Here is a 19,664-nt window from a genome sequence, read left to right as displayed (position 1 = left end):
TAGTTGCTAAACCAGATCTCGAGGACAGCATCAAAAGGCTACAGAAGTATGACTCTGAAGCCTACAAGATTAAGCGCTACCTCGCAGAAGGAAAGCCCTCATTCTTCACCATTTCTGAAGATGGCACCCTATACTTCAAGGGCCGCCTAGTGGTGCCATGTGCAGAGAAAAACCTGGATATGACACAGGAAGTTATGAAAGAAGCCCATGATACGCCTCTATGTATCCATCCTGGTAGTACAAAGATGTACCAAGATATCCGTCAGAGATTCTGGTGGACTAATATGAAGCAAGACATTGCTCGTTATGTTGCTGAGTGTGACGTTTGCCGTCGAATCAAAGCAGAACATCAAAGGCCTGCTGGAACTCTGCAACCTATCTCTATTCCTGAATGGAAATGGGACCATGTTGAAATGGACTTCGTCACTGGATTTCCCAAATCACAGAAAGGTAATGATGCTATTCTTGTCGTCATTGACCGACTTTCCAAAGTTGCACATTTTCTGGCAGTCAAAGAAACGATCACTGCTAGCCAGTTGGCAACGCTCTATATGTCCAGGATTGTTTCACTCCACGGTATTCCATTGGTTATCAGTTCAGACCGTGGTAGCTTATTCACTTCAAGATTCTGGGCAAGTTTCCAAGAAGCAATGGGAACTCATCTGTCATTCAGTACTGCGTTTCATCCTCAATCGCAAGGACAAGTTGAACGCGTCAATCAAGTTCTCGAAGACATGCTTCGAGCTTGCGTTATTTCCTTCGGCAAGAAATGGGAGGAATCTCTCCCGTATGCTGAGTTCTCTTATAATAATAGCTATCAAGCTAGTCTGAAGATGGCCCCCTTCGAAGTGTTATATGGACGAAAGTGCCGAACCCCCCTGAACTGGTCAGAAACTGGGGAACGTCCACTCATCGGACCGGATATTATCCAAGATGCCGAAGAACAAGTCCGCATTATTCGCGAGAATCTCAAGACTGCTCAGTCACGTCAGAAGAGTCAGTATGACCGTCATCATAAAGACATGGTCTATCAACCTGGCGAAAAGGCTTATCTTCGAGTCACACCTATGAAGGGTGCTCACCGCTTCGGGATCAAGGGCAAACTAGCTCCTCGCTATATTGGCCCATTCACTATTCTCGAAAGGCGTGGAAAAGTGGCATACCAACTGGAGCTACCGCCGAACCTTTCTCAGGTTCACGATGTGTTCCATGTGTCACAGCTCCGCCGTTGCTTCAAGGATCCAATCCGAGCTGTGGATCATGAAGTGCTCGAATTACAGCAAGACCTCTCCTATAAGGAGCATCCGGTCCGCATTCTCGACCAAGCTGAACGCCGCACACGTCAGAAGGCGATCAAGTTTCTCAAAGTCCAGTGGTCGCACCATTCTGAAGATGAGGCCACTTGGGAACGAGAGGATCGTCTGCGCGAAGAATACCCCGCACTGTTTCCTTCTACCTCCTAAATCTCGGGACGAGATTTCTTGTAGTGGAGGAGATTTGTAACACCCTGAGAATCATGCTACAGTAACCCCCTGTGATTAAGCTAATCATGTTGCTAAACAGGGCTTGATCACATTTGAATCACCTTCCTTTCAAACTCCTAGCTCAAACTTCAAATATAATTAAAGTGAAAAATAAAAGTTTTCAAAAATTCAAACAAAAATGTTCAGTGGGTGCTAAATAATACACTGGTAATTATGGTGGAGAAAACACATTTTTATAAAATGTCTAAATACTTTTAAATGAAATAAAACAGAAAAGGGAATAAGCAAATAAAGAGAAAACAGAAAACAGAACCCAGGCAGAGAAAAAGAAAAAAAAGGGGAAAAAGGCCCGCTTCCCCCCCACTGCCCCCCGGCCCAAACTGGGCCGCAGCCGCGCCCCCGGCCCAGCCCACCTCCTCCCTCGCCCCTTCCCTGTTCCCCCGACCGGGTCGGAACAGGGGCGCGCTGCCGCCCGACCCCCTCGCCGGCACCGACGCCGGAGGGGATAAGGTCGCCAGCTCCCCCGCCTCCTCGGGCCTCCCTCCCACTCACCCCGCTCTCCCTCTCGGCCCCCGCGCCTCCCTCTTCCCTCCCCCGGATCCGCGCCGCTCTCCTCTGCCCCACGCCCGACGCGCTCGCCGCCGTTCCCGTCGTTCACGCGGCCACCGTGCCCCACTCGCCACCTCGCCGTGTCGTACGACGTCGCCGCCCTCGACTACACCCCCTCCGCCTCTCCGTCGAAGCTCGGAGCCACTACAACGACCTCTCCGAGCTCGCCTTCATCTTCGGACGCCGGCGACCCCCTTCTTCCCCGGCGACGACCTGCTGCTACTAAGCCACCCACGGGCCCTTCTTGCGCCGCGCGGTGAGCTCCTCTACCTCCTCCCCCTCTCCGTTAGCTCGCTCGCGCTCCGTAGCTGCTTCCCCGCGCGCGCCCGAACGCCACGCCGCGGAGCTCGCCGCCGGCGTGTCTCCGGTGACCAAATGGTCACGGGCGTTGGCCCGCTAGCCTGACCGCACCGAGCCGCACCCGCCTAGGTAGTTAGTTCGGCCGTTCGCGCGCTCTAGCGTAGCTTCCGCCGGGCACCCGTAGCACCTCGCCGCCGGCGAGTTCATAGCGCTCGTCTCCGGCGGTTCCAGCCCCTCCGACCACCGCCGTTGGACGCGCGACGTCGAGCCGCGTCGAACGCGCCAAGCCCCGCCCCCGCAAACCCACTATGGGCGAAACCCGAAGCACACCCGCACATCGCCGCCGCGTTGGAGCTCGCCGGAGCCCCTCTCCGGTGCCCTGCCGACGTGGCCGGCCGGCCCCCCCTGGCTCACCGACAGTGGCCCCCACGGGCCCCAGTTGACTGGGTTGACCCAGTCAACTACTGACTGGGCAGGCCCAGTCACTGACATGCGGGCCCCGCCGCAAAATTTAAAAAAAAAAGAAAAGAAAAAGAAAATGTTTTATAAATAAAAATAATTAGTTTAAATAATCTCTCACTGACAGGTGGGCCCAGTAGTTAATTAACTAAAAACTAATTAGTTTAATCCTCTGTTAACCCACTGTCTATGACAGGTGGGTCCCCCTTGTCAGTTTGACCAGTCAACCCGGACTGTTGACCGCTGACGTCACTCATACGTCATGCTGACGTCATATCCCTTTTTCTGTTAATTAAATAATTCCAGAAATTCAAATAAACTTTGAAAATTCATATCTTTTAAACCGTAACTCGGATGAAAATGTTTTCTATATGAAAGTTGCTCAGAACGACGAGACGAATCCGGATACGCAGTCCGTGCGTCCACCACACCTCCCTAACCTATCGAACTCGCAACTTTCCCCCTCCGGTCCTTTTGTCCGAAAACGCAAAACATCGGGAATACTTTCCCGGATGTTCCCCCCCTTCACCGGTACCACCTACTGTCGCGTTAGGACACCCCTAGCACCGCTCACTGTCATGTCACGCATCGTCATGCTTGTGTTTGCATTGTATTTACTGTTTCTTCCCCCTCTTCTCTCTGGTAGACTACGAGACCGACACTGCTGCTGCCCAGTTCGACTACGGAGTCGACGACCCCTCCTACTTGCCAGAGCAACCAGGCAAGCCCCCCCCCTTGATCACCAGATATCGCCTACTCTCCTCTATACTGCTTGCATTAGAGTAGTGTAGCATGTTACTGCTTTTCGATATCCTATTCTGATGCATAGCCTATCCTTGCTACTACTGTTGATACCTTTACCTACAATCCTACATGCTTAGTATAGGATGCTAGATTTCCATCAGTGGCCCTACATTCTTGTCCGTCTGTTGTGCTACACTATCGGGCCGTGATCACCTGGGCGGTGATCGCGGGTATGTACTTATATACTATATACGTGACACATGTGATGACTAAAGTCGGGTCGGCTCGTAGGAGTACCCGCAAGTGGATCTTTGTGGCGGAGCGACAGGGCAGGTTGAGACCGCCTAGGTAAGAGGTGGGCCTGGCCCTGGTCGGCGTTCGCGGATACTTAACACGCTTAACGAGATCTTGGTATTTGATCTGAGTCTGGCCATTTGGTCTATACGCACTAGCCATCTACGCGGGAGTAGTTATGGGTATCCCGGCGTCGTGGTATCAGCCGAAGCCTTCGTGACGTCAGCGACTGAGTGGCGCGCGCCGTGTTGGACCGCTTTGACGTAACCGCCGTGATCGTGTGGGTTGCTAGGTCTGCTCGCGGCCGCGTTCGCAACGTGCAGGTGTGCATAGGGCGATGGGCCCAGACCCCTGCACGCTTAGGATTAGACCGGCGTGCTGACCGCTCTGTTGTGCTTAGGTGGGGCTGCGACGCGTTGATCTTACGAGGCCGGGCATGACCCAGAAAAGTGTGTCCGGCCAATTGGGATCGAGCGTGTTGGGTTATGTGGTGCACCCCTGCAGGGAAGTTTATCTATTCGAATAGCCGTGTCCCTCGGTAAAAGGACGACCCGGAGTTGTACCTTGAGCTTATGACAACTAAAACTGGATACTGAATAAAATACACCCTTCCAAGTGCCAGATACAACCCGGTGATCGCTCTCTAACAGGGCGACGAGGAGGGGATTGCCGGGTAGGATTATGCTATGCGATGCTACTTGGAGGACTTCACTCTATTCTCTTCTATATGCTGCAAGATGGAGATGACCAGAAGCGTAGTCTTCGACAGGACTAGCTATCCCCCTTTTAATTCTGGCATTCTGCAGTTCAGTCCACTGATATGCCCCTTTACACATATACCCATGCATATGTAGTGTAGCTCCTTGCTTGCGAGTACTTTGGATGAGTACTCACGGTTGCTTCTCTCCCTCTTTTTCCCCCTTTCCTTTCTATCTGGTTGTCGCAACCAGATGTTGGAGTCCAGGAGCCAGACGCCACCGTCGACGACGACTCCCACGGCACTGGAGGTGCCTACTACTACGTGCAGGCCGCTGACGACGACCAGGAGTAGTTAGGAGGTCCCAGGCAGGAGGCCTTGCCTCTTCGATCGTTGCTACTTTTGTGCTAGCCTTCTTAAGGCAAAACTTGTTTAACTTATGTCTGTACTCAGATATTGTTGCTTCCGCTGACTCGTCTGTGATCGAGCACTTGTATTCGAGCCCTCGAGGCCCCTGGCTTGTATTATGATGCTTGTATGACTTATTTATGTTTTAGAGTTGTGTTGTGATATCTTCCCGTGAGTCCCTGATCTTGGTCGTACACATTTGCGTGCATGATTAGTGTACGGTCAAATCGGGGGCGTCACAAGGAGAAGTTTAGGTTCTGTTCAAAAAGTCCTCTCACGTCACTTTTGGGCCAAGAGAAGATAGAGTCCAAGTCTCTCACGTTCTGGATTCAGATTCGGACTGCACAGACGTACCTGACTCAAAACGCCAACAACTTTTTCTTACGGACTCCGAATTGGGTGATTCTTTTTTTGTTGGAAAGTAGATTTTGTCCTCTTTCCAACCCAATTGGATTCACCTTTAAATGCATCCGGAGTATTGAGATATGGACGATACAATCTGACGCTGCAGCAGAATCCGAGTCAAAAAACAAGTTCAAAGGTGTTGCCTCACCTCCACTTGGGCGCATGAGCCTTGTACGACCTAGGGTTGGTTTTAGGCTGCCTTGGGACGTCCTCCCACCTCCATGGCCGCCACCCCTTGCTCCTATATAAGTAGATCCATCTAGTAGCTTTTTCCTTAGGATTTGTTTAGTTAAAAGTTAGCCATTGCAACTTCGTGTACTTCGTTTGTGTCCAACGACCAGACCAAGACCGCTTCCGGATCCCCACCTTTATCAATACTTCATATATATTCGCAATATTCAGATTGTTTTATCATATTCTTGCTTGTTCTTCGATTGCTTGCAGGAATAGACCTTCGTGGTCAGGTTGATCGTGCTCCGGCGTGGTCAATAACCTCTCAGAGTTGGTTTAGCGATTGCTAAGGCGCAACGTCTTGCACGTTTGTAGTCGGATCGTCAAAGTTGTCTCCACCAAATCGATAGTTATCATCTCATCGAAAGATAGGGACCCTCGCCTCTATCAATATGATTAAAATGGACTACATATAGATTAAAATGAATGAACAAACACACTGAAACTTGTCTATATACATATGATTTAGAAAGGTTAAAACATTTTATTTATATTTATAAACGGAGAGAGTATTTTATTGCGCGTGATTTTTCTATTTCTAGATTTAAAGATTGTTTACCATTCTTCCTAAACAATCTGTATGTTTGCACGCTAACCAATATCTCTACTCCTAATGGAGCAGTTGGTAGTATCGCTTCCAGTTTTTTTCGTCCCACCTCCCATGGTTTTTTTTGTACCTCCTCCCACCTTCGCTGGTTTTTTTTCGTAGATTTTTTTCGTCCCCTCCCCCCACTTCATAGGTTTATTTTTGCGTCATCCTCTCACACAACGAAAGAAATCTGAATCGATCAGAACTTTCCATATTGGCGCAAGTTATTTAGTAATGTAGAATCAATCACGAACAATCTCTAAAGATCAAATCTAAATTAATTAACCTTACCTTAAATCGCTCAATCACATTAACCTTACCTTAACTCACGGATCATAATCAATCTCCAAACAAAGGAAACAATACATAGAGGGAGCACTAAATAAACTCCCTTTCTTATGACATGTATATGATCTTCCCTTCCCTCTCCGTTGTCGAGTGTTCTTGATTCTCGAGACCGATGCTTGGGCTGCATCACTGGGTCGCGATGGTGCCGGAGGACGAGGATGGCGAGGCCGGGTGCCACGGCCGGTGAAGGGGGCGAAGAAGGGCGGCTTCCCTGGCCGTGGCCGTGGCCCTGGGAGTTGGTGCGGCGGAAGCGGCACTTGAAGGACCCGGCGTGGGTGGCCGGCGCGCAGACGCACTTGGAAGCGGGCCCGTGGCCCGCGCCGGACGGCGCCGACCCGGGCCACCTCCTCCACGTTCTGTGGCTGGCCGATTTATATGAAATTAATTCCCTTAGTTGTGGTGGCAAATATAATACACATAATCCATATTGTTATGCACTAGCGTGTGTGTGAAATAGATGGATTATGGTCCCGTACCCAATAAGGTGGATGTGTGTGTGTTAGAGAGAGAGAGAGAGGAGAGGGGGAGAGAGAGTGAGGAAGAGGGAGAGTGTGTGTGTGAGGATTTGATGGTAAAAAAGTTCGACAATGTCAATTGATATGTATGAGAATATTAATATTGAACTTTTAAAGTTAATGTGGCCCCGTTGCAACGCACAACGTTCTTCTAGTTGTTTAAAAGAACGAAAAAAAGGCTAAACACACACTATTGTAGATTTCCGCTACCTTCTTCCATGACTCGCAAAGTCGCAAGCGCCGGCGCCACCTCCACCTCCCGCCCCTTGGGACTAAATTGTCTCGGTGGCAACCGGTGGTCGTCTTCGCCCACGGCGCCGGTGCCCCCTCGTCCTCTGTTTCGATGACCCACTGAGTGCTCTTTCTCTATTTGTTCTGCACGCGCTTGATGAATCTCTAGCGTGATGAAACTTTGCGTTCATAAAATCAGTTGAATTGGGGATTCCAGTTTGTTCACATCTGAGCTTGGTATCTGCATGGTTAAGTTAAAAAAACTGACAATTGGTTCTTCTATCTGGAAGGAGATGGTGAAAGATTCCCTGGATGCTATTGAAGTTGTAACATTCGACTATCCATGTGAGTTAATTTGATTAAATCTCCTGCTAATCATTTCACTTTTTTCCAAAGGTCAAGTCCTTAATTCTTGACCCATGTTCACTTAATGGTTGATGAATTGATCAAGCAACAACACTGCAGAAATGTTGGGTGGTAAACGGAGGCCTCCCCAAAAGGCGGACAAGATTGTCGATCATCATCTCTGTGTGGTGAAGAATGTTGTAGCAAAGCATCCTGGTCACCCGCTTGTTCTTACGGGAAAGTCTGTGGGTTCGAGGTAATAACATTTAGTTGTTGCTTGTGCATCTTTTTGGTTTGTTATATGATCAGACTTCTCAGTACACTTATGTGATGATGCTTCAACATTCTCAGGGTCAACTGCATGATAGCTAGCTCCGATGGTGTTAATGTTTCTGCGGTCATATGCTTGGGTTATCCATCGAAGGTATCCCACTTTATAGTATTTGCTTAGTACTAGTGGCTGGGACGCCCCCTGGGCACGTCTCTTGAGGCGGTATTGTGCGCACTAATCGTGCTGTCGTATTTGTTAGCATACAGTATACGCAGTTTAGTGAAAATACTTGAGCAAACAGGTATAAATCTCCTCTTGTAGGATATCAAGTTGTAGATGAATACTCATAAGACATACAAACTGGTACATTGAGAAATGAATACAATTCAGAATACACTCCACAAGACGCTTGGGAATAAATACAACCCCATTATTTTGTAAAAAAAATCAAAAGCATAGATGAACTAAAGCATTTAAATGGAGCTTCAATCAATGTGGGGAGCAACAACAATGTCCCACAGCAACACCACCTTACACCAAGAGGAAAGGGGATGCCCCACGGCCAGAGAGAAAAACGAAAGCGTGAGGAAGTGGACAAGGTGGGCACAGGGGATGGCGGCATCTCGGGAAGAAAATCGTGCGCTGATAACCCACAAGTATAGGGGATCGCAACAGTTTTTGAGGGTAGAGTATTCAACCCAAATTTATTGATTCGACACAAGGGGAGCCAAAGAATATTCTCAAGTATTAGCAACTGAGTTGTCAATTCAGCCACACCTGGATAACTTAATATCTGCAGCAAAGTATTTAGTAGCAAAGTAGTATGGAAGTAACGGTAACGATAGCAAAAGTAATATTTTTGGGTTTTGTAGTGATTGTAACAATAGCAACAGAAAAGTAAATAAGCGAAGAACAATATGTGAAAAGCTCATAGGCATTGGATCGGTGATGGAGAATTATGCTGGATGCGGTTCATCGTGTAACAATCATAACATAGGGTGACATAGAACTAGCTCCAATTCATCAATATAATATAGGCATGTATTCCGAATATAGTCATACGTGCTTATGGAAAAGAACTTGCATGACATCTTTTGTCCTACCCTCCCGTGGCAGCGGGGTCCTAATGGAAACTAAGGGATATTAAGGTCTCCTTTTAATAGAGTACCGGACCAAAGCATTAACACATAGTGAATACATGAACTCCTCAAACTACGGTCATCACCGGGAGTGGTCCCGATTATTGTCACTTCAGGGTTGCCGGATCATAACACATAGTAGGTGACTATAGACTTGCAAGATAGGATCAAGAACTCACATATATTCATGAAAACATAATAGGTTCAGATCTGAAATCATGGCACTCGGGCCCTACTGACAAGCATTAAGCATAGCAAAGTCATAGCAACATCAATCTCAGAACATAGTGGATACTAGGGATCAAACCCTAACAAAACTAACTCGATTACATGATAAATCTCATCCAACCCATCACCGTCCAGCAAGCCTACAATGGAATTACTCACGCACGGCGGTGAGCATCATGAAATTGGTGATGGAGGAAGGTTGATGATGACGACGGTGACGGATTCCCCTCTCCAGAGCCCCGAACGGACTCCAGATCAGCCCTCCCGAGAGGTTTTAGGGCTTGGCGGCGGCTCCGTATTGTAAAACGCGATGAATCCTTCTCTCTGATTTTTTTCTCCCCGAACACGAATATATGGAGTTGGAGTTGAGGTCGGTAGAGCAACAAGGGGCCCACGAGGCAGGGGGCAGGCGCGCCCCCCACCCTCGTGGACAGGTGGTGGGCCCCCTGGCCTTGATTCTTTCGCCAATATTTTTAATATTTTCCAAAAATAAGTTCCGTGGAGTTTCAGGTCATTCCGAGAACTTTTGTTTCTGCACATAAATAACACCATGGCAATTTTGCTGAAAACAACGTCAGTCCGGGTTAGTTCCATTCAAATCATGCAAGTTAGGTCCAAAACAAGGGCAAAAGTGTTTGGAAAAGTAGATACGACGGAGACGTATCAACTCCCCCAAGCTTAAACCTTTGCTTGTCCTCAAGCAATTCAGTTGATAAACTGAAAGTGATAAAGAAAAACTTTTACAAACTCTGTTTGCTCTTGTTGTTGTAAATATGTAAAGCGAGCATTCAAGTTTTCAGCAAAGATTATGAACAAACCATATTCACAATAACACTTAGGTCTCATGTTTACTCATGTCAATGGTATAGTCAACTAGCGAGCAATAATAATAAATCTCGGATGACAACACTTTCTCAAAACAATCATAATATGATATAACAAGATGGTATCTCGCTAGCCCTTTCTGAGACCGCAAAACATAAATGCAAAGCACCTTTAAAGATCAAGGACTGACTAGACATTGTAATTCATGGTAAAAGAGATCCAGTCATAGTCATCCCCAATATAAATTAATAGTAATGGATGCAAATAACAACGGTGCTCTCTAGCTGGTGCTTTTTAATAAGAGGGTGATGACTCAACATAAAAGTAAATAGATAGGCCCTTCGCAGAGGGAAGCAGGGATTTGTAGAGGTGCCAGAGCTCGGTTTTAAAGCAGAGATAAATAATATTTTGAGCGGCATACTTTCATTGTCAACATAACAACCAAGAGATGCCGATATCTTCCATGCTACACACATTATAGGCGGTTCCCAAACAGAATGGTAAAGTTTATACTCCCCCTCCACCAACAAGCATCAATCCATGGCTTGCTCGAAACAACAAGTGCCTCCAACTAACAACAGTCCCGGGGGAGTTTTGTTTGCAATTATTTTGATTTGATTTGCATAAAGCATGGGACTGGGCATCCCGGTGACCAGACATTTTCTCGTGAGTGAGGAGCGGAGTCCACTCCTCTTGAGAATAACCTGCCTAACATGGAAGATACGGTCAGCCCTAGTTTATACATGAGCTATTCGAGCATACAAAACAGAATTTCATTTGAAGGTTTAGAGTTTGGCACATACAAATTTACTTGGAACGGTGGGTAGATACCGCATATAGGAAGGTATGGTGGACTCATATGGAATAACTTTGGGGTTTAAGGGATTGGATGCACAAGCAGTATTCCCGCTTAGTACAAGTGAAGGCTAGCAAAAGACTGGGAAGCAACCAACTAGAGAGCGACAACAGTCATGAACATGCATTAAAATTAATAAGTATTGAATGCAAGCATGAGTAGGATATAATCCACCATGAACATAAATATCGTGAAGGCTATGTTGATTTGTTTCAATTACATGTGTGAACATGTGCCAAGCCGAGTCACTTAAATCATTCAAAGGAGGATACCACCCCACTATACCACATCACAACCATTTTAATAGCATGTTGGCATGCAAGGTAAACCATTATAAACTCCTAGCTAATTAAGCATGGCACGAGCAACTATGATCTCTAATTGTCATTGCAAACATGTTTATTCATAATAGGCTGAATCAGGAACGATGAACTAATCATATTTACAAAAACAAGAGAGGTCGAGTTCATACCAGCTTCTCCCATCTAAATCAGTCCATCATATATCGTCATAATTGCCTTTCACTTGCACGACCGAACGATGTGAAAATAATAAGAGTGCACGTGCGTTGGACTAAGCTGGAATCTACGAGCATTCAATAAACAGGAGAAGACAAGGCAATATGGGCTCTTGGTTAAATCAACAATAATGCCTATAAGAGCCACTTCAACAATTTAATCATGGTCTTCTCCTATCACCCCCCAAAGAAGAGAAAAGAAATAAAACTATTTACACGGGAAAGCTCCCAACAAGCAAAAGAAGAACGGGAAATCTTTTTGGGTTTTCTTTCAATTATTACTACTACAGCAAGAAAGTAAACTAGCTTAAAGCTACACTAATTTTTTTTGTTTTTCTTAAGATTTAACGAACACACAAGAAGAAAGCAAGAAAAATAAAATAAACTAGCATGGATATTACAGTGAAAAAGTATGAGCACCGACATCTAGCAATGAGTGTGTGAACATAAATGTAATGTCGGTGAAAAATACGTACTCCCCCAAGCTTAGGCTTTTGGCCTAAGTTGGTTTATTGCCACGGATGGCCTGGCGGATATCCATAGTTGTAGCCGGGGTCGTACTGAGATGCAGCTGCTATTGCCTCCTGAGCTGCAGCGTGGCGGCGAGCTGCCTCCGCCCTCCTCTCGTACTCATCTGCCTCCTCTCTGGTAATAACATGTCTTTCTTTTGCCTGATAATCAAAGAAGGCAGGAGTAGGGAGAGTAATATGGGCAGCACGACGTCTATCAAAGGTTAAGCGATACTGGAGGGACTGCTCGTTCCTCTCAAGAAAATGATGATGAACCATGGCATTATAATCTAAATAAACATTAGGCAGCTCAACAAAATTGATAGCAACTACTCCTACAAGTGCCTAGAGACTATATCAAGCATTAGAACTACTTGGAACCATATAAATTTGACATGCAAGCTCAAGAACATGGTCACCTAGGCAGCACAAATTTGCAATGAATAAAGCACTAGAACAAAAACTAATTGGACCAATGTAGGAGTCACATACCAAGGAACAATCCCCCCAAGCAGTTTTGTGAGAGGTGCTTTGAGCAAGGAGATCGAAAATCGCAGCAAAATGAGCTAGAACTCGTGCTTGAGCTGGATGGTGATTTTTTTGGGAGGAAGAAGAAGTGTGTGGGTGCAGGAATAAGTGGAGGGGAGCCACCGTGGGCCCACGAGGCAGGGGGACGCGCCCTGGACCCTCGTGGCCAGGTGTTTGCTCCCCCTGCTTTGTTCTTTGTGCCAGATATTCTCAAATATTCCAGAAAAAATCATATTAAATTGGCAGGGCATTTGGAGAAATTTTATTTTCGGGGTATTTTTATATTGCACAGATAAATCAGAAAACAGACAGAAAATACTATTTTTACTTTATTTCAACTAAATAACAGAAAGTAGAAGGAGGGTACAGAAGGTTGTGCTTCCTAGTTTCATCCATCTCATGCTCATCAAAAGGAATCCACTAACAAGGTTGATCAAGTCTTGTTAACAAACTCATTCCGAATAACATGGAACCGGAGAAATTTCGAATAACACTATGTTACCTCAGCGGGGATATGCACATCCCCAATAATAAGAATATCATATTTCTTCTTGACAGTAGGAAGAGGAAATTCAAAACCTCCAAAAATAATCGATGGAATTTTTCCAATAGAGTTGATACTATGAACTTGAGGTTGTTTCCTCGGAAAGTGTACCGTATGCTCATTGCCAATAACATGAAAAGTGACATTGCCCTTGTTTCAATCAATAACAGCCCCTGCAGTATTCAAAAAGGGTCTTCCAAGAATAATAGACATACTATCGTCCTCGGGAATATCAAGAATAACAAAGTCCATTAAAATAGTAACGTTTGCAACCACAACAGGCACATCCTCACAAATACCGACAGGTATAGCAGTTGATTTATCAGCCATTTGCAAAGATATTTCAGTAGGTGTCAACTTATTCAAATCAAGTCTACGATATAAAGAGAGAGGCATAACACTAACACCGGCTCCAAGATCACATAAAGCAGTTTTAACATAGTTTCTTTTAATGCAGCATGGTATAGTGGGTACTCCTGGATCTCCAAGTTTCTTTGGTATTCCACCCATTAAAGTATAATTAGTAAGCATGGTGGAAATTTCGGCTTCCGGTATCTTTCTTTTATTAGTAACAATTTCTTTCATATACTTAGCATAAGGATTCTGAAAGATCGTGGATGTCGCCTAGAGGGGGGTGAATAGGCGCTTTAAAATAATTACGGTTTAGGCTTGAACAAATGCGGAATAAACCTAGCGGTTAATTTGTCAAGCACAAAACCTACAACAACTAGGCTCACCTATGTGCACCAACAACTTATGCTAAGCAAGATAAACTACTAGGTGATAGCAAGATATATGACAAGAAGCAATATGGCTATCACAAAGTAAAGTGCATAAGTAAAGAGCTCGGATAAGAGATAACCGAGGCACGCGGAGACGATGATGTATCCCGAAGTTCACACCCTTGCGGATGCTAATCTCCGTTTGGAGCGGTGTGGAGGCACAATGCTCCCCAAGAAGCCACTAGGGCCACCGTAATCTCCTCATGCCCTCGCACAATGCAAGATGCCGTGATTCCACTAAGGGACCCTTGAGGGAGGTCACCGAACCCGTACAACAACCCTTGGGGGCGGTCACCGAACCCGTACACTTTGGCAACCCTTGGGGGCGGTCACCGGTACCCGTCAAATTGCTCGGGGCGATCTCCACAACCTAATTGGAGACCCCGACGCTTGCCCGGAGCTTTACACCACAATGATTGAGCTCCGAACACCACCAACCGTCTAGGGCGCCCAAGCACCCAAGAGGAACAAGCTCAAGGGCACCAAGCACCCAAGAGTAATAAGCTTCTCAACTTGTAACTTCCATGTATCACCGTGGAGAACTCAAACCGATGCACCAAATGCAATGGCAAGGGCACACGGAGTGCCCAAGTCCTTCTCTCTCAAATCCCACCGAAGCAACTAATGCTAGGGAGGAAAATGAGGGGTAGAACAAGAAGGAGAACACCAAGAACTCCAAGATCTAGATCCAAGGGGTTCCCCTCACAAAGAGGAGAAAGTGATTGGTGGAAATGTGGATCTAGATCTCCTCTCTCTTTTCCCTCAAAAACTAGCAAGAATCCATGGAGGGATTGAGAGTTAGCAAGCTCGAAGAAGGTTAACAATGGGGGAAGAACACGAGCTCAAAAGATGAGGTTCATTGGGGAAGAAGACCTCCTTATATAGTGGGGGGAACAATCCAACCGTTACCCCCACTTCAGCCCCGCAGAGAGCGGTACTACCGCTTGGCCAGCGGTAATACCGCTTGCCCCTATAAGCGGTACTACCGCTCCCCTCGCGGTACTGCCGCTGGGCCCAGAGCGGTACTACCGCGGTGGCAGGGCGGTACTACCGCATACGAGCGGTACTACGGCCCCCACTGCCGCGGCTAGTACCATAAAACCCGACACGAAAAAAGACCCCTCGAATCGAGGCGGTACTAGTACGAGACCATAGCGGTACTACGACTGGGGGCCACCAGCGGTACTACCGCTCTGGAGCGGTACTACCGCTTGTAGCACCCAAGCGGTACTACCGCTCCGGCCCGCGGTACTACCGCTAGGAAACCAAAACTGCCATAACTTCTGCATATGAGCTCCGAATTGAGCAAACTCAAGCTTGTTGGTTATAGTAAGAAGAGGCAGGGGAGGTATGCCAACAAATAGAGGAGTGAAACCTCCAACCGAGAAGAACCGGCATAACCTCCAACATCGAAAACATCATAGAAGATGCGAGTGAACTCCGTTTTCGATGAACTCGAGCTTGTCATCAAGATGACCATAAGCTCCAAAACTCACAAAGAGAAGAACCAAACAAGAACCAATAAAGATGATGCAAGGATGCAATGGTTTGAGCTCTCTATGAACGATACGATCAAGCTACTCATCGAGAGCCCCCCTTGATAGTACGGCAATCGATCCTATAACCCGGTCTCCCAACTACCATCATGAGACCGGTAAAATAGAAAACCTATCAAGAGCAAACCTTTGCCTTGCACATGGTCCACTTGAGCTAGATGATGACGATCTTGACTCCCTCAAGTTGGACCACCTTTCTTGGTTGCGTTGGCTCGATGAAGACTAGTTGATTGCTCCCCCATGCTCCACTATGGGTGAACCACTCTTCCGCACATTTTCACAAGTCCATTGTCACCACAATGGACGGCAAGCTTCAAGCATTTGATCTCTTCATGATGCTTCACTTGAACTTGCACACCGCAACCTAACCCCACAAAGAACTCTCACGAAGATCATGGGTTAGTACACAAAGCGTAATTGACAATGCTTACCACACCATGGGATCGCTTGATCCAACTCGGTACATCTTCTACGCTTTGTGAGTTGATCAAGTTGATTCACTCTTGACTTAGTCTTGATCAACCATGAATCTTTTCAACTCTCTTCATTTGGATGATGTCTTGAAGATGTACATGAATGATCACACAATCTTCTTCTCCAGGACATGCTTGCAATAAGCTCAACTCTCACATGACCAATCTTTGGATAATTCCTTAATAACACCTTGGTCACCACATAAACTCCTTAAAACCAACACATGAACTTCAAGAAATGCCTATGGACAAATCCTTCAAATATAACTCAAGGCAACCATTAGTCCATAGAGATTGTCATCAATTACCAAAACCAAACATGGGGGCACCGCATGTTCTTTCAGATTCATTTTGAGCATATCAGTTAATCGCATACGCAAAAAGATAGGTCTAATCATTTCAGCAAAGCGCTAAAAATCCTCATCATCCTTTTTCTTGGATGGCTTAGGAGGAAAAGGCATGGGTTTCTGAACCCAAGGTTCTCTTCCTTTATCGTGCTTCCTAGCAACAAAGTCTCTCTGTTCATAACGTTGATTCTTTGATTGTGGGTTATCAAGATCAACAGCAGGTTCAATTTCTACATCATTATCATTGCTAGGTTGAGCATCAACATGAACATCATCATTAACATTATCACTAGGTTCATGTTCATTACCAGATTGTGTTTCAGCATCAGAAATAGAAATATCATTTGGATTCTCAGGTGGTTCAGTAATAGGTGCACTAGAAGCATGCAAAGTCCTATCATTTTTCTTTTTCTTCATTTTAGAAGGACTAGGTGCATCTATATTATTTCTCTGAGAATCTTGCTCAATTCTCTTAGGATGGCCTTCAGGATATAAAGGTTCCGGAGTCATTTTACCAGTTCTAGTAGCCACTCTAACAACATAATCATTATTCTTACTATTCAATTCATTGAGCAAATCATTTTGAGCTTTAAGTACTTGTTCTACTTGAGTGGTAACCATAGAAGCATGTTTACTAATGAGTTTAAGTTCACCCTTAACTCTAGACATATAATCACCCAGGTGTTCAAGCATATTTGAACTGTATTTCAATTGTCTACTAACATAAGCATTGAAGTTTTCTTGTTTAACAATAAAATTGTCAAACTCATCTAAGCATTGTCTTGCAGACTTATAACGAGGAATATCACCTTCATCAAATCTATGGAGAGAATTTACCTTTACTACCTGTGTCGGGTTATCAAGACCATGAGTTTCTTCAATAGGTGAAGGATTAAGATCATATGTTTCTTCAACAGGCGGTAAATTTAGACCATGTATTTCTTCAATAGGAGGTAAATTCTTAACATCTTCAGCTTTTATACCTTTTTCCTTCATAGATTTCTTTGCCTCCTGCATATCTTCAGGACTGAGAAATAGAACACCTCTCTTCTTCGGAGTTGGTTTAGGAATAGGCTCAGGAACTGGCTCAGGAAGTGTCCAGTTATTTTCATTTGTCAACATATTATTCAATAGAATTTCAGCGTCATCCGGTGTTCTTTCCCTGAAAACAGAACCAGCACAACTATCCAGGTAATCTCTGGAAGCATCAGTTAGTTCATTATAAAAGATATCAAGTATTTCATTTTTCTTAAGAGGATGATCAGGCAAAGCTTTAAGTAATTGGAGAAGCCTCCCCCAAGCTTGTGGGAGACTCTCTTCTTCAATTTGCACAAAATTATATATATATATATATATATATATATATATATATCCCTTAAAGCAGCTTGTTTCTTATGAGCAGGGAAATATTTAGCAGAGAAGTAATAAATCATATCCTGGGGACTACGCACACAACCAGGATCAAGAGAATTATACCATATCTTAGCATCACCCTTTAATGAGAACGAAAATATTTTAAGGATATAAAGGTAGCGAGATTTCTCATCATTAGTGAACAGGGTGGCTATATCATTTAATTTAGTAAGATGTGCCACCATAGTTTCAGATTCATAGCCATAAAAAGGATCGGATTCAACCAAAGTAATTATATCAGGATCAACAGAGAATTCATAATCCTTATCAGTAACACAAATAGGTGAAGTAGCAAAAGCAGGGTCAGGTTTCATTCTAGCATTAAGAGATTGCTGCTTCCATTTAGCTAATAACTTCTTAAGATCATATCTATCATTGCAAGCTAAAATAGCTCTAGCAGCTTCTTCATCCATAACATAACCCTCAGGAACAACAGGTAATTCATATTTATTAGGGGGAGAGTCGTCATCATCACTATCTTCAATATTATCAGTTTCAATAATTTCATTCTCTCTAGCCCTAGCAAGTTGTTCATCAAGAAATTCACCAAGTGGCACAGTAGTATCAAGCATAGAAGTAGTTTCATCATAAGTATCATGCATAGCAGAAGTGGCATCATCAATAACATGCGACATATCAGAATGAATAGCAGAAGCAGGTTTAGGTGTCGCAAGCTTACTCAAAACAGAAGGTGAATCAAGTGCAGAGCTAGATGGCAGTTCCTTACCTCCCCTCGTAGTTGAGGGATAAATTGTTTTTTTGCGTCTTTCAAGTTCTTCATAGTGACCAGCAGATATAAATCCCAAGCGACTCAAAGAATAGAGCTATGCTCCCCGACAACGGCGCCAGAAAATAGTCTTGATAACCCACAAGTATAGGGGATCGCAACAGTTTTCGAGGGTAGAGTATTCAACCCAAATTTATTGATTCGACACAAGGGGAGCCAAAGAATATTCTCAAGTATTAGCAACTGAGTTGTCAATTCAGCCACACCTGGATAACTTAATATCTGCAGCAAAGTATTTAGTAGCAAAGTAGTATGGAAGTAACGGTAACGATAGCAAAAGTAATAGTTTTGGGTTTTGTAGTGATTGTAACAATAGCAACGGAAAAGTAAATAAGCGAAGAACAATATGTGAAAAGCTCGTAGGCATTGGATCGGTGATGGAGAATTATGCCGGATGCGGTTCATCGTGTAACAATCATAACATAGGGTGACATAGAACTAGCTCCAATTCATCAATATAATGTAGGCATGTATTCCGAATATAGTCATACGTGCTTATGGAAAAGAACTTGCATGACATCTTTTGTCCTATCCTCCCGTGGCAGCGGGGTCCTAATGGAAACTAAGGGATATTAAGGTCTCCTTTTAATAGAGTACCGGACCAAAGCATTAACACATAGTGAATACATGAACTCCTCAAACTACGGTCATCACCGGGAGTGGTCCCGATTATTGTCACTTCGGGGTTGCCGGATCATAACACATAGTAGGTGACTATAGACTTGCAAGATAGGATCAAGAAATCACATCTATTCATGAAAACATTATAGGTTCAGATCTGAAATCATGGCACTCGGGCCCTACTAACAAGCATTAAGCATAGCAAAGTCATAGCAACATCAATCTCAGAACATAGTGGATACTAGGGATCAAACCCTAACAAAACTAACTCGATTACATGATAAATCTCATCCAACCCATCACCGTCCAGCAAGCCTACGATGGAATTACTCACGCACAGCGGTGAGCATCATGAAATTGGTGATGGAGGAAGGTTGATGATGACGACGGCGACGGATTCCCCTCTCCGGAGCCTTGAACGGACTCCAGATCAGCCCTCCCGAGAGGTTTTAGGGCTTGGCGGCGGCTCCGTATCGTCAAACGCGATGAATCCTTCTCTCTGATTTTTTTCTCCCTGAACACGAATATATGAAGTTGGAGTTGAGGTCGGTGGAGCAACAGGGGGCCCACGAGGCAGGGGGGCGCGCCCGGGGGGCAGGCGCGCCCCCA

The sequence above is a fragment of the Aegilops tauschii genome, chromosome 1, assembly GCF_002575655.3.
Source record: "Aegilops tauschii subsp. strangulata cultivar AL8/78 chromosome 1, Aet v6.0, whole genome shotgun sequence".
In the NCBI taxonomy this organism is placed as follows: Eukaryota; Viridiplantae; Streptophyta; class Magnoliopsida; order Poales; family Poaceae; genus Aegilops; species Aegilops tauschii.
Note: the sequence above shows the minus strand (reverse complement) of the source record.